Source organism: Musca domestica, unplaced genomic scaffold, assembly GCF_030504385.1.
Source record: "Musca domestica strain aabys unplaced genomic scaffold, Musca_domestica.polishedcontigs.V.1.1 1, whole genome shotgun sequence".
Lineage (NCBI taxonomy): Eukaryota > Metazoa > Arthropoda > Insecta > Diptera > Muscidae > Musca > Musca domestica.
In genome coordinates this window covers 38,636,184-38,649,231 of record NW_026712114.1, presented here as the reverse complement: position 1 = coordinate 38,649,231, position 13,048 = coordinate 38,636,184, and the positions used below count along the sequence as shown (strand labels likewise).

Below are 13,048 nucleotides of genomic sequence, written 5' to 3'. Positions count from 1 at the left end.
TTCAGGAGATATTACGGCGAAAGTTAAAAAATAGCAAGTTCTTTGCATGGGAAAAATCCACTTTTCGACACTGTTGTCGTTAAAATCTCATTATCTCGAAGATAATTAAAATTTTATTTTCTTGACTTTCATAGTCAAACTTAATGAGTCAAACATTGCAGCTGCAAACAGAATTTAATATTCTCATGCGAGTATTATTTTTGTCTTTATATTTAACAAACATAATCTCTGGCAGATACATTCGCTTATTTTTCCTTAAACGTTGAGGTCGAACAATGTTATTATCCAATGCGAAAGACTTTAAGCTAATAAGGATATACGGGGAGGACATAAGATACCCAAGCCACATAGCACACATACAAATATTCGCACACAATTATCTTTCACGTACATACCGTATGAATGTGAGCGAGGAGCATATCAGTGCATATCGTATGTCATAGCGCAATGGTGCACATAAGAACATACATATGGGGCACATAGAACTGTTCTCCTATATATATACGTAAAGATGTCAATGTTTGTGTGTGTGTGTGTGTGTGGAAAGGACTCTGACTCCGTTGGCAAGGACTCTGAATGCATGTATATATATTTTATAGGTCATATCTTTGCTTAAGGATAAAAATAAACACTCAAAATCCCTTAACTGGCAGCTGCTAGTAAAATAACAGCAAACGTAAATGGAACAAGTAAAAGTACATATGTATGTGTGATGTGTGTGTTTCCTATAAAGCATAGCTATGTCAAAGCAATTATGTTAGTGTATGTGTGTGCGAGTTCGTTCTTATATCAAAGGCATTTAGAAAGAACAAGAACTAACACACAAATGTAATTGTTCCTCGATTTGCACCACTAACCAAAGAAACAATGTTAGCGATAAACTTGTTAACGACAAAATGTAAGAAATATGAATTCAAATACGGAAAATTGTATGTATGTATTTTTTGAGGTTTGGTAAGGCAACTTAAAGTACGTGGGGTAAGGTCCTTTGTAAAATTTAAAGACATGGAATTTTAGTTATTTTTCGCAAAGAGTTCAGGGTAGCCAAACTGAATCCCTCTACCATAAAATGGCATTTTGTCATCAGTTTGTAACACCACAAAATATTGTTTGGGAACCCATAAAGCACATATTTTTGATCAGAGTAAAATTTAATGTCGATTAGATAATATCCGCTGTTTGTCGGCAAAACTTCAGACGAATTGAGCTCTTATTTTCAGTATTATGAAATGCTTTCCGGAAATTATTCCTTAATATTGGTTTCATATTAGGCCCTATAGAACGCATATTTAAATATTTTTTTTCGAACAGTGTTGGCTTCTTTGTTCGGGATACCGTAGTATTTTGTTGTTGCAAAATGGTCAGACTTTATCCCTTTATTGTTGTTTTTATAAAAACAACGTTTGTTTATTAGTGGAGAACGATGGTAATGTTTACCAGGGGGTAAGGCAGGGAATACCTAGGTTTCGGAAGGAGCCACCAATCCTCATCAGCTCCCTTGTTTTTTGTCTGGGATATTCTCCCCAGAAGTTATTTTAAAAATAACTTCTATGACAAAAAACTTTTTTTACCCAAGTGACGAGATCGTAAGCTCAATAGAAAAGGAACCAAAGAATTAAATAAAACTAAAATTATTTTGGAAAGTTTTCTAAATCTTACAACCGCACTTATAAACATTTTTTTTTTTCATGGAATTTGAAGTACAGCATTTATATATTCTTTAGCATTTACGGGTGAGATAAAAAACTGCAACAAAGTCAAACGTCATCATTTTTATTTTTTTTTTTAATTTTATTGAATGAAAGCAAAAAATGTCGGAAATAGCATCAAATTTTAGAATAGGTTTAGATTTGTTCGAATTGGTCACCTTTGTCACGAATTATGGCCAATGAAACAATAGTCCAATAGATTAGATTCCGGAGATTTTGGCGGCCATTGTGCGCTGGAAATGAAGCTAGGAACCTCATTTTGTAACCATGCGCGCTAAGTGCGTTGGAGCTGAGTCTTATTGGAATGTCCTAGGTCTGCGGCAAAAATGTTTACGCTTTAATACACCCTCCAGAATATTTTCGCGATAATATTCGGCAATGCTGAACAACGATTGTTTTCTCATCGGAGAAAACCAAATTCGGCAGTTCACCACTTTCGGCCAAGCGAAGCAACTCTTTAGCTCTTTTGAGTCTATTTACTTTCTGTTGCGGTGTAAGTTCTTGCACTTTTTGGAATTTCATTGGCTTTACCCCGAGCTCATTTTTCAATATTTGCCGAATGGAATATTGCGATATGTTCAGCTCACGAGTCATTTTTCGACCATTGCGACGCGGGTTTCGATCAAGTCGCTTCTTTATTTTTCGCCCACTTCCTTGACGTCGGGCCACATTGCCAGTATCACTGTAGCGAGCGATGGTACGTGATACAAAAGAGTTATTCACATTTAAATGCTGGAGTGCTCTAACGATAGCCACTTGTGGTTTTCCAGCTAAATATGAATAAATCACACTATCACGCTTAAATTCCATCACGAAAATTCTCACCAAAATGTTTTTCTACGCTTGCAAACAATATAATAAGCTGGCACTGCAAAAATTTTAACAGCTGTCGGACGAGTGGCTTATAAATGACAGCATTCTGAAGTTGGTTGCAGTTTTTTTTATCTCACCCTGTAATCTTCGTTTAGTACTTTCTAATCTTAGCTTTACTCGTTATTATTTAAAAAAAAAATGAGTTTTGTCGCACAGTGTAATCAACATAGACGTAACCAGAAGAACGCCGCGTCCGCGCCTTCTTATGTTTGGAGCAAGTTGTTTTGGTTACCTTATTATACCCTACAACACTATGTGTTGGGGGTATTATAAGTTTGATTGGGACAGAATTTATGTAACACCTCGAAATATTGGTTTCCCATATAGGAAAGTATATATAGATCTTCCTAGCTCGCCGAGCTGAGTCGATCTAGCTATATATATCCGTCCGTCCGTCTGTCCGTATGTCCATGTTAATTTGTAATCACGCTACAGGTCGCAATTATGGCCCGATCCTTACGAAATTTTGCACGAAGGTGGGGTTAGGGTCAGAATAGAAGCATATTTCTTTTGGAGATGATCGCCAAATGTCGGATTTTGCAGTAGCTATACAGGTCGCAATTATAGACCAATCGACGCGGAATTTCGCATGTAGCTAGAGTATAGGGCGGGGAAGAAGCCTACCAATTTGGGTGGTTATCGGATAATATTTAACGGGTAAAATAGACCATATCTTTTGTGTTGAAAAAAATCAAAATTTTTCATCAAACCGAATATTTTAAATCCCGGCGAAATCACAAAGCCATGACAAGGTTACTTCTGATCTTTTCATTGAGTTTAACATCTAACAAATCGGATATATAGCAAAATATGTGCGATATATATGTCTATCAATGAAGATATGCTTGAAAAATCTCTTATATGTCGAGAACGGCTGAACTGATTTCGACAGTTTTCATTAATTCAGAATGGCCTCTTGGCAGGAAAGAAAAAACGTCTAAAAAATCGCATAAAAATATCTCTCTAAAGATGAAAATATTGGATTTTTAACATTTTCTCATATTTTTTCAATTTTGTCATATTTTTGGCATATTTTCATTTTGAATTAAACATTTGGTAATATTTCTACAGCTAACAAAACTAAGTGGTTAGGATATCAGGATATCATATTCAGATCGCATTTATGGCCCGATCCTTACGAAATTTTGCATGGGGATAAGATGAGGGTTAGAATTGATGCCTTCTCTTTTTGGAGATGATCGCTATATATTTAAAGGTTGAAATGGACCAAAAAACTGCAAAATTGTCAGCAGGTCATAATTATCGCCCGATCCTCACGCACATTTGAATGGGGGTTACCGCACATTGCAAAAGCCAAGAAGTTTTGGATGGCCATCCAAAAATATTCAATGTGTGAAATAGTTTGCCAACTTTTGTAGACAAAATACGAAAATGTCCATTCCAGTGACATTTTGAAGAATTCACAAATACAGGAAAGACGCACTTCCGACTATTTCGTTAACGCTGATTTCGTTGAAGAATATAGTCAAATGTCTGTATCTCATATACCAGTAATAAATGTTAATCTTTTGCCACTTCTGAGAGATTATAGGTCTTTGGGAAATATTGGTTCCAGATCTAGGAAGACCATTTAAGTGCAACATCTACCAATAAATTGGAAATGAGCCAATTCGTTTAAGTTGCTATTATTCGAAAATTAGAGAACGAAACCTGATGGTTTTCGTTTATTATTTGTCAGAATATCTTGTGGAATTCTTTCGAGTATCTCGCCTATATAAACTGTATCGTTATTATAGTGTTGTAGGGTATTCAACGGTCGGCCCCGCTCGACTGTAGCCTTTGCTTACTTGTTTTTAATATATTTACTTTAAAATCGTAATATTTTTTTTTAAACCGATAGTATGGAATGGTAGGAATTTTTACCGGTGAAATCGAAATCTAAATCATTGCGCGAATAATCGATCCGTTTAATGAATAGGTCGTTAGTTCACCGTTACTAAAATGTGGAAAACTTTAATCGATAAAAATTACTTATACTATATGAATCCTGAAGATATCTAAATTACAGGTTTAAACACAAATATATTCTGCGATTTTAGCAGTCTTGTAACTACAATCCCAGTATAGTAAAAGGCTTAGGGATTATTTTGAAATAATTTATTTCTATACTTAGAGGCAAATATTTATTATATTTATTTTACAATTAACATTTTACAGTTTCGACGGTAATGGATACATTTGGTCTTTTTCTACTTTCTCTATCTCTCAGAGTTCTCTTTTTCCATAAAACAACAACAAGTAAAATAGGAAGCAAAAAGTATAATCACATAAAAAGAGGTTGAAATAACAATAAATATGTCAATACAGAGCTCATATTGCCGACAGCATCGACACAAAGCAACGATGAGTTGGGTAAAAGGAAACACCATCGATGGCAACAACCAAACTCGCATGCATAAGCAAACATGCAAATATATAGAAGCAAAAAAAAACATCATGGAAATGTTTCTCGCTTCCTTGTTGCCGTTCGGAATATTTGATGTGATACAATGACCAACACCATTTCCATTTCTTCGTAGGAATGGAAAGAATACGAAGAAAGAGTGGTAGAACAAAAAAAGAAGAGATAATATATGATGAAAATAAAATAGTCATTTGGTATGGCATAGACAAGTAACACTGTTGCCCCGCTCAGGGATGTAACGATATGTGATTTGGGTGTTCATAAGTGGCGATGGTGTTGGGGGTGGTGATTGGAAAGAGATTATGGCGACGTTGTCGGTGTCGTATGAGTTATGCCAACACCATGACAATAAATATAAATCATACGTCCATTGGAACTCACATTATCATATCGCAAAGTTATAGACGGGCATATTTCGACATGTTATAATTTATTATAATTGATGCACGTACGTAGGGTATGGGAATATTTGAATTCAAAATGGGAACATGTTATTATGTGAAATGAAAAAGTGAATGAAAATCAGTCTCGTTACGACATTTTTTAGATACCAAACCCACATATAAGAATTCATTTATATGAAATACTGCTAGAACTTGGTAATATTAACATATTTTATATATATCAGATATCTTTTAACATGAGGAGCATACCGGCAGCATGTCTAATTTTGTGAAATATTGTGATGATGGTATATAAACGGTTTAGATTTTGAATCCTCTACGTTAAATTTTGTTTTCTGTATCCAAAGCTTATTAAAGCCAAATGGGTATCTCATGAACTTAAGATTTAAAAAATTAGACTGCAGTGAATTCCGCATTCAAAATCAGCCAGATGATAATAGTAATTTAATTTGTCGTAACTAGATGAAAATCAAACCCCAAGGCTCTTGACATTGATCTTCCGAAACATTCATAATAGTACCAGCGGATGCTGTTTTTATACCCTACACCACAGAGTGGTCAGGGTATTATGTCTTTGTGCATTTGTTTGTAACAGGCAAAAGGAAACGAGGTAGACCCATAGTTCCTTTTGATGATCTGCATAGAATCACATTCTGAGTCGATTTATGCATGTCCGCTGTCCGTCTGTCCATGTATTTTTGTAAACAACGTACAGTTCGCATTTATTGCCCTATCCAGATGAAATTTTGCACAAATCATTTGTTTGGCCCAAGGACGAACCCTATTGAAATTGGAGATAATCGGTCAAAATTTAGATGTAGCTTCCATATATATTTTTGTCCGATTTGCCTTTTATTGTGCACCAAACTCGTATTTATTGTGCGCCAGCCCGAATAGTATGGAATTTTGCACATACAACCAAATTAGGTCTGAAAATAAGTATGCTAAATTTGATCGAAATCGGTTCAGATATAGCTATAGCTCCCATATATAACTTCGTCCGATTTACCTCGGATTGTGCACCAAACGTCTAACATTTTCCCTGATTGCATGAAATTAGGCACTTACGACCAATTTGAGTCTAGAAGCTAGTATGTCAAATTTGATGAAGATCGGTTCAGATATAGCTATAGCTCCCATATATACTGTTCATCCGATTTGTCATATTTGTTACGGCTGTGGCGTAATATGCACTCCGTAACAACGATATTCAGGGAAATATATTAAATACAGCTCAGAAATATCTTTGCCAAATTTTATCGAGATCGGTTCCGATTTGGATATAGCTGCCATATATATATTTTGCCGATTTCAAATCAATTGTGCACCAAATGAGCCATACAAGTCCGAATTTAAAAGATACAAATGCTTCGGCATATTTAGTTCTTTGAACTTTAAATTATAACAATAATCATAGTGTGTATGATTGAATTCTCCCATAAAAACGTTTAATTGTTAAGACTTTCTTTACTGGTTTAAGGCTACATAATTGAGCAAGTCGGAGAAGGCACTGCTCGACCCCAAAAAGAAATTCATATTAATTTTTGAAAAACTGTCAGTCCTATAATCTTTTTCCATTATTTTAAAGATATATTGACTCTTGCCTGTGTTCTAGAAATTCCAATCTCTTTGAAAGAAAAAATATATATAGAAAAAGTTTTGTTTAAACCTACAGCATTGCAATCGGAGGCAACTCTCAATTCGACATACTTTGAAGAATTATGATTTTTGAAGGTTTTCAGCGGATTTTTTCTTAAAGCTGATTGAAATTCTGTCAATACATTTCAAAGGAAAATTAATTTACCAAAATTTTTACTCCCATTTTACCTAAAAAGATGGTTAAATAATGAACAAATTGTAAAACTTGAATTAAGAATTCGGCCATCCTGGTTTTTACAATATTCTACTTTATCTTCTGATGGTAAGTAGGTTGAAACGAAATCAATCATAATTGACTTCGAAATATATACTCTTCTCGTCTGATACTGCTAGCCACTTCTACTATGGCCACCTTCGTTTCCCACGGAATAGGCAAAACAACATCGTAGTCGGATGATACCGCTGGTCTGAATGTTTTCATTTAATGCAATGTCCACTTTCTGATCTCGGGTCCAATGATGCCATCAGATCTGGATTCATTGCTAGCTTTTTCAATGCTTTTGTCTGTTTTTCACTTCAAAATCAACAATTCTGCTTATCTCTATACCCATTGAGCAAAAATGAGCTTATGCTGATGAAGTTTGCAGTTAATGTCGGTGAAATTCCATTCCAATGTATCACAGTTTATGCAGAGTGCACTTTCAAGGATGTCACGATGGCCAAACAGTAACGGCTTAAGGGTCAAACCAACAGAGAGAGAGTGGGTGCTGTTCACACGTAAGCGCAAGACAGATCAATCAGAGATGGAAGAAGGGGCTGGGTTTTCTGTGAGCAACTAGAACCAGCCTACTCCTACTAATTGGATGGAAAGTGCAGTCCTGGGAGATAGACCCATAGTTACTTTTGAGGATCCTCATAAAACCACTTTCAGAGTTGATTTATGCACGTCAGTGATCCTATCCGTCCGTCCATGTATGTTGTGAACAAAATGCAGGTCGCATTTTTTATCCGATTGAGAAGAAATTTTACCACAATCAATCGGTTCAAATTTATATATAACTCCTATATATATCTTGAATCGATTTCGGGTTAATTGTCACCAAATATAACCAATATCAGTCCAAATGAACAGAATTTTGGCACATCTGACCGAATACAGTCTAGAAGCAAGTACATCAAATTTGGAAAAAAATCGATTCAAATATAGCTATAAATCTCATATATAAATTTTAACCGATTTGGGGTTCTAGGTTCCTCACATGCGTAGTATGCACTACAAATTTTATCGAGATCGGTTCAGATTAGGATAGGATTAGCTCCCACATTTATCTTTATCAGATATCAGGTTTATTGTACACCAAATGGCTAATATAACTGAATTTGTGCAATTATGACTGAATCCATCTTACAAAGCAGTTCTTCAAGTTTGGTGAAAATCGCTTAAGATATAGCTATAGCTCCCCTATATATGTTTTATTCGATTTGGCGTTAAAAGTTCCTCACACGCGTAATTTACATTCCAGAACAATGATCTTTGGAACCAGATATCAGATACAGCTTTGAAATAAGTGTATAAAATTTTGTCAAGATCGGTTCAGATTTGGTTATAGGTCCCATATATATCTTTAACCGATTTCGGATTAACTGTGCACCAAATGGCCAATATCAGCCGGAAAGTCCTGACTTGAAAGTCCTGAAATTGATTTCGAAGAAAATCGATTCAGATATAGCTATAGCTCCCATATATATGTTTCATTCGATTTCGTGTTTAAGTCCCTCACATTCGTAAGATGCATTCGACAACAACAACATTTGGTAACAGATATCTTATAGAGCTCGGAAATAGACCCATAGTTCCTTTTGATGATCTGCATAGAATCACATTCTCAGTCGATTTATGCATGTCCGTCCGTCCGTCCGTCTGTCCATGTATTTTTGTAAACAAAGTACAGGTCGCATTTATTGCCCTATCCAGATGAAATTTTGAATAGATCATTTGTTTGGCACAAGGACGAACCCTATTGAAATTGGAGATAATCGGTCAAAATTTAGACATAGCTCCCATATATATCTTCCTCGGATTTTCATTTTATTGTGCCCCAAACGTGTAATATCAGCCCGAATTGTATGGAATTTTGCATATACACCCAAATTAGGCCTGAAAATAAGTATGCCAAATTTGATCGAAATCGGTTCAGATATAGCTATAGCACCCATATATATTGTTCATCCGATTTGTTTTTTTTTGTCCTCCGCAGCCGTTATATGCACTCTGCAACAACAATATTTGGGGAAATATATCAAATACAGCTCAGAAATACATTTGCTAAATTTTATCGAGATCGGTTCAGATTTGGATATAGCTCCCATACATAACTTCGTCCGATTTACCTTTTATTGTGCACCAAACGTCTAATATTTGTCCAAATGGGATGGAATTTGGCACATACGACGATTTAGTCTAGAAGGTAGTATGCCAAATTTGGTGAAGATCGGTCCAGATATAGTTATAGCTCCCATATATATTGTTCATCCGATTTATTGTATTTGTTACCCGCAGCCGTAATATGCACTCCGTAACAACGATATTCAGGGAAATATATCAAATACAGCTCAGAAATATCTTTACCAAATTTTATCGAGATCGGTTCCGATTTGGATATAGCTCCCATATATATCTTTATCCGATTTCAAATTAATTGTACACCAAATGGGCTATAAAAGTCCGAATTTAAAAGATACAAATGATTCGGCATATTTAGTCCTTTAAACTTTAAATTATAATTATAATCATAGCATGTATGATTGAATTCTCTCATAAAAACTTTTAATTGTTATGTGGAGCTCTACTAAATTAGCAGAGTGGTGTAGGGTATCATAAAGTCGGCCCGCCCGACATTAAGGCTTTCTTTACTGGTTTTTTAGTATAATCCTTCTCCAGGTGATATCATGCACTCTATAGCAAACTATAACTGGTCTAAAGCTGTTATGTGGTATGATCTACTTGAATTATTTTTTTACCGGAAGCTTTACTAAATATACGTAGTAGTTTAGGGTAGCATATAGTCGGCCCCGTCCGACTTTTGACTTTTCGTTACTAGTTTTTATTATAATCCTTATCAAAGTCACATCATGCCCCATTCAGCAATGTTATTTGGTACAAAGTTCGTATGATCTACTTGACATAAATTGCATATATAAATTTTTTTGTTACGGGAGCTCCATTGAATACGTATAGAGGTGTAGGGTATTATATATTCGGTCCCGCCCAACATTTGACCTTACCTAACTGGTTTCTGTTGTCATACAAATTTTTGGAATCACATTCGCACTACCTTTACAAAGAATATGTACACTTTTTATGTCATCTTTTCAACAGTGTACAATCCATTTCATTTTAAGAAGTACTCACAAAATCTCCTTATCACAACAAATTGTGATTACCTAAATTCATTGTCCTAATATTTACATTGCATACCAAATTCAATTAAGCTTTCGCAAATTATCAAAACAATTCTCTTTAATTTCCATTACATTTAACTAATTATCAAGTTGAAAAATATTTACTTTTCCTACTTACATTTCTTGCCATGAGAAAGTGAACCAAACGAAGACAGCGAGAGCAAGAAAAAATAACATTTAATAAATAAACACAAAGAAAAAAACAAAGCTAAAAAAAATCTCCACTTTATTTGCAGATATCATCACCACCATGTCAAAAATGTAGAGAAGACAAATGAAGCCAACAATGCCAAAGGACGCTGCAATATCAAATGGATACGTAAATTCAGAAGACACCGACACATACATACGTACGAAAATCATGCAAATCTATACACAAACATATTCAGCAATAAAGTGATTCTCATTTGGACATCATCATCAGCAGCATTACACACACACACACACACGAATACATTTCTATATTCGAGTCAAACATATACCGATGATGAAAACCAAAAATCTAGTTAAATATACCAAAAATAAATAAATAAACACCTATAGTCAAATATATATATATGTATATGTACATGAATATATGATGATGATGATGACGATATGAACGTGGATATGGATGATGACGTTGACGATAACAACACAACTATGCATATATGCCTCCGTATGTAGGCATCTATGTACTGTATATGAAATGAATAAATATGTATAAAATAAATATAGGAAATATATCGATTTACTTGTAAGGATAACAACAACAACACATTCATGAGCAATACAACAACTCAGAGGCGGTGATAGGCGTTATATATGCATAGAAAAAATATTAAATTGGAAAGGGTATACAGTGGTGGACATAATTGTGGAAAAAGTTATCAGCATGGGTTTTTGATAAAATGTAATGAATATATAGAGTTTTATCACTACTATCATCGAAAATGTCCAACAAACATGCCAACTAATTAAATAGTAATAAATGTCTTCACACTTATGACCGCCACTGTTATCAACAACTCCAATGAGTTTGTGTGCTCAACTTGAACATGAACACCATGACCACCACAACAACAACCACAAAACTGCAACAATGTAAATATTTATTATTAAAATTAACAAAGTATTCAACCAAACAACAAAAATCCCACAAAAAATGTCAAAAAGGTTAAACAACTGGATACCAAAACCAGCAACAACAACTACAACATGAAAAAGAAACCAAATTTAATTTCAAATTACCTACTCTGTAAAAATGAAATAAAAATGTACACACACACAAAACGTAATTGAATATTCTAAAATGGCAAAGCAACTAAGCAACAAATTTGTAATTTAAAGTAAACGAAAAGCAAAAAGAAAAAAAAAAAACAAAATATCCGAAACACTACGACAACAACCCACTAACAGTGTAACAATACATATTTTATAAATTTTAGCAAACAAATGAAGGAAAAAACTTAAACAAATTGAACTAATTGAATTTAAAACCAAAACTAACCACAGCTAAAAAAAAAACGAGAACATTGAGCACACATTTTTCTAAAGCTAAATCATCAATAATCTGCCTTTTGTTTATATTTTTATACCCTACACCACAAGGTGGTCAGGGTATTATGTCTTTGTGCATTTGTTTGTAACAGGCAAAAGGAAACGAGATAGACCCGTAGTTCCTTTTGATGATCTGCATAGAATCACATTCTGAGTCGATTTATGCATGTCCGTCCGTCCGTCTGTCCGTCCGTCCGTCCGTCTGTCCGTCCGTCCGTCCGTCCGTCCGTCCGTCCGTCTGTCCATGTATTTTTGTAAACAAAGTACAGGTCGCATTTATTGCCCGATCCAGATGAAATTTTGCAAAGGTCTTTTGTTTGGCCCAAGGACGAACCCTATTGAAATTGGAGATAATCGGTCAAAATTTAGATATAGCTCCCATATATATCTTCGTCCGATTTGCATTTTATTGTGCACCATACGTGTTATATCAGCCCGAATTGTATGGAATTTTGCATATTCACCCCAATTAGGCCTGAAAATATGTGTGCCAAATTTGATCGAAATCGGTTCAGATATAGCTATAGCTCCCGTATATATTGTTCATCCGATTTGTTATTTTTGTCCTCTACAGCCGTAATATGCACTCTGTAACAACAATATTTGGGGAAATATATCAAATGCAGCTCAGAAATACCTTTGCTAAATTTTATCGAGATCGGTTCAGATTTGGATATAGCTCCCATATATAACTTCGTCCGATTTACCTTTTATTGTGCACCAAACGTCTAATATTTGTCCAAATGGAATGGAATTTGGCACTTACGATCGAATTGAGTCTAGAAGCTAGTATGTCAAATTTGGTGAAGATCGGTTCAGATATAGCTATAGCTTCCATATATATTATTCATCCGATTTGTTATATTTATTACCCACAACCGTAATATGCACTCCGTAACAACGATATTCAGGGAAATATATCAAATACAGCTCAGAAATATCTTTGCCAAATTTTATCGAGATCGGTTTAGATTTGGATATAGCTCCCATATATATCTTTATCCGATTTCAAATTAATTGTGCACCAAATGGTCAAT

The 13,048-nt window shown here is 34.8% G+C and overlaps 1 protein-coding gene across 2 annotated transcripts in view; it reads left to right on the top strand.

Moving 5' to 3' along the window:
- LOC101890326 (patj homolog) overlaps positions 1-11,022 on the top strand; it is a 201,746-nt gene extending 190,724 nt beyond the window's left edge. For both annotated transcript variants that reach the window (XM_059122574.1, XM_059122567.1), the window contains one exon: positions 10,709-11,022. The gene's annotated coding sequence lies outside the window, so the exon portion shown is untranslated. The remainder of the gene's footprint in view (positions 1-10,708) is intronic.
- The last annotated feature ends 2,026 nt before the right edge of the window (positions 11,023-13,048 follow it).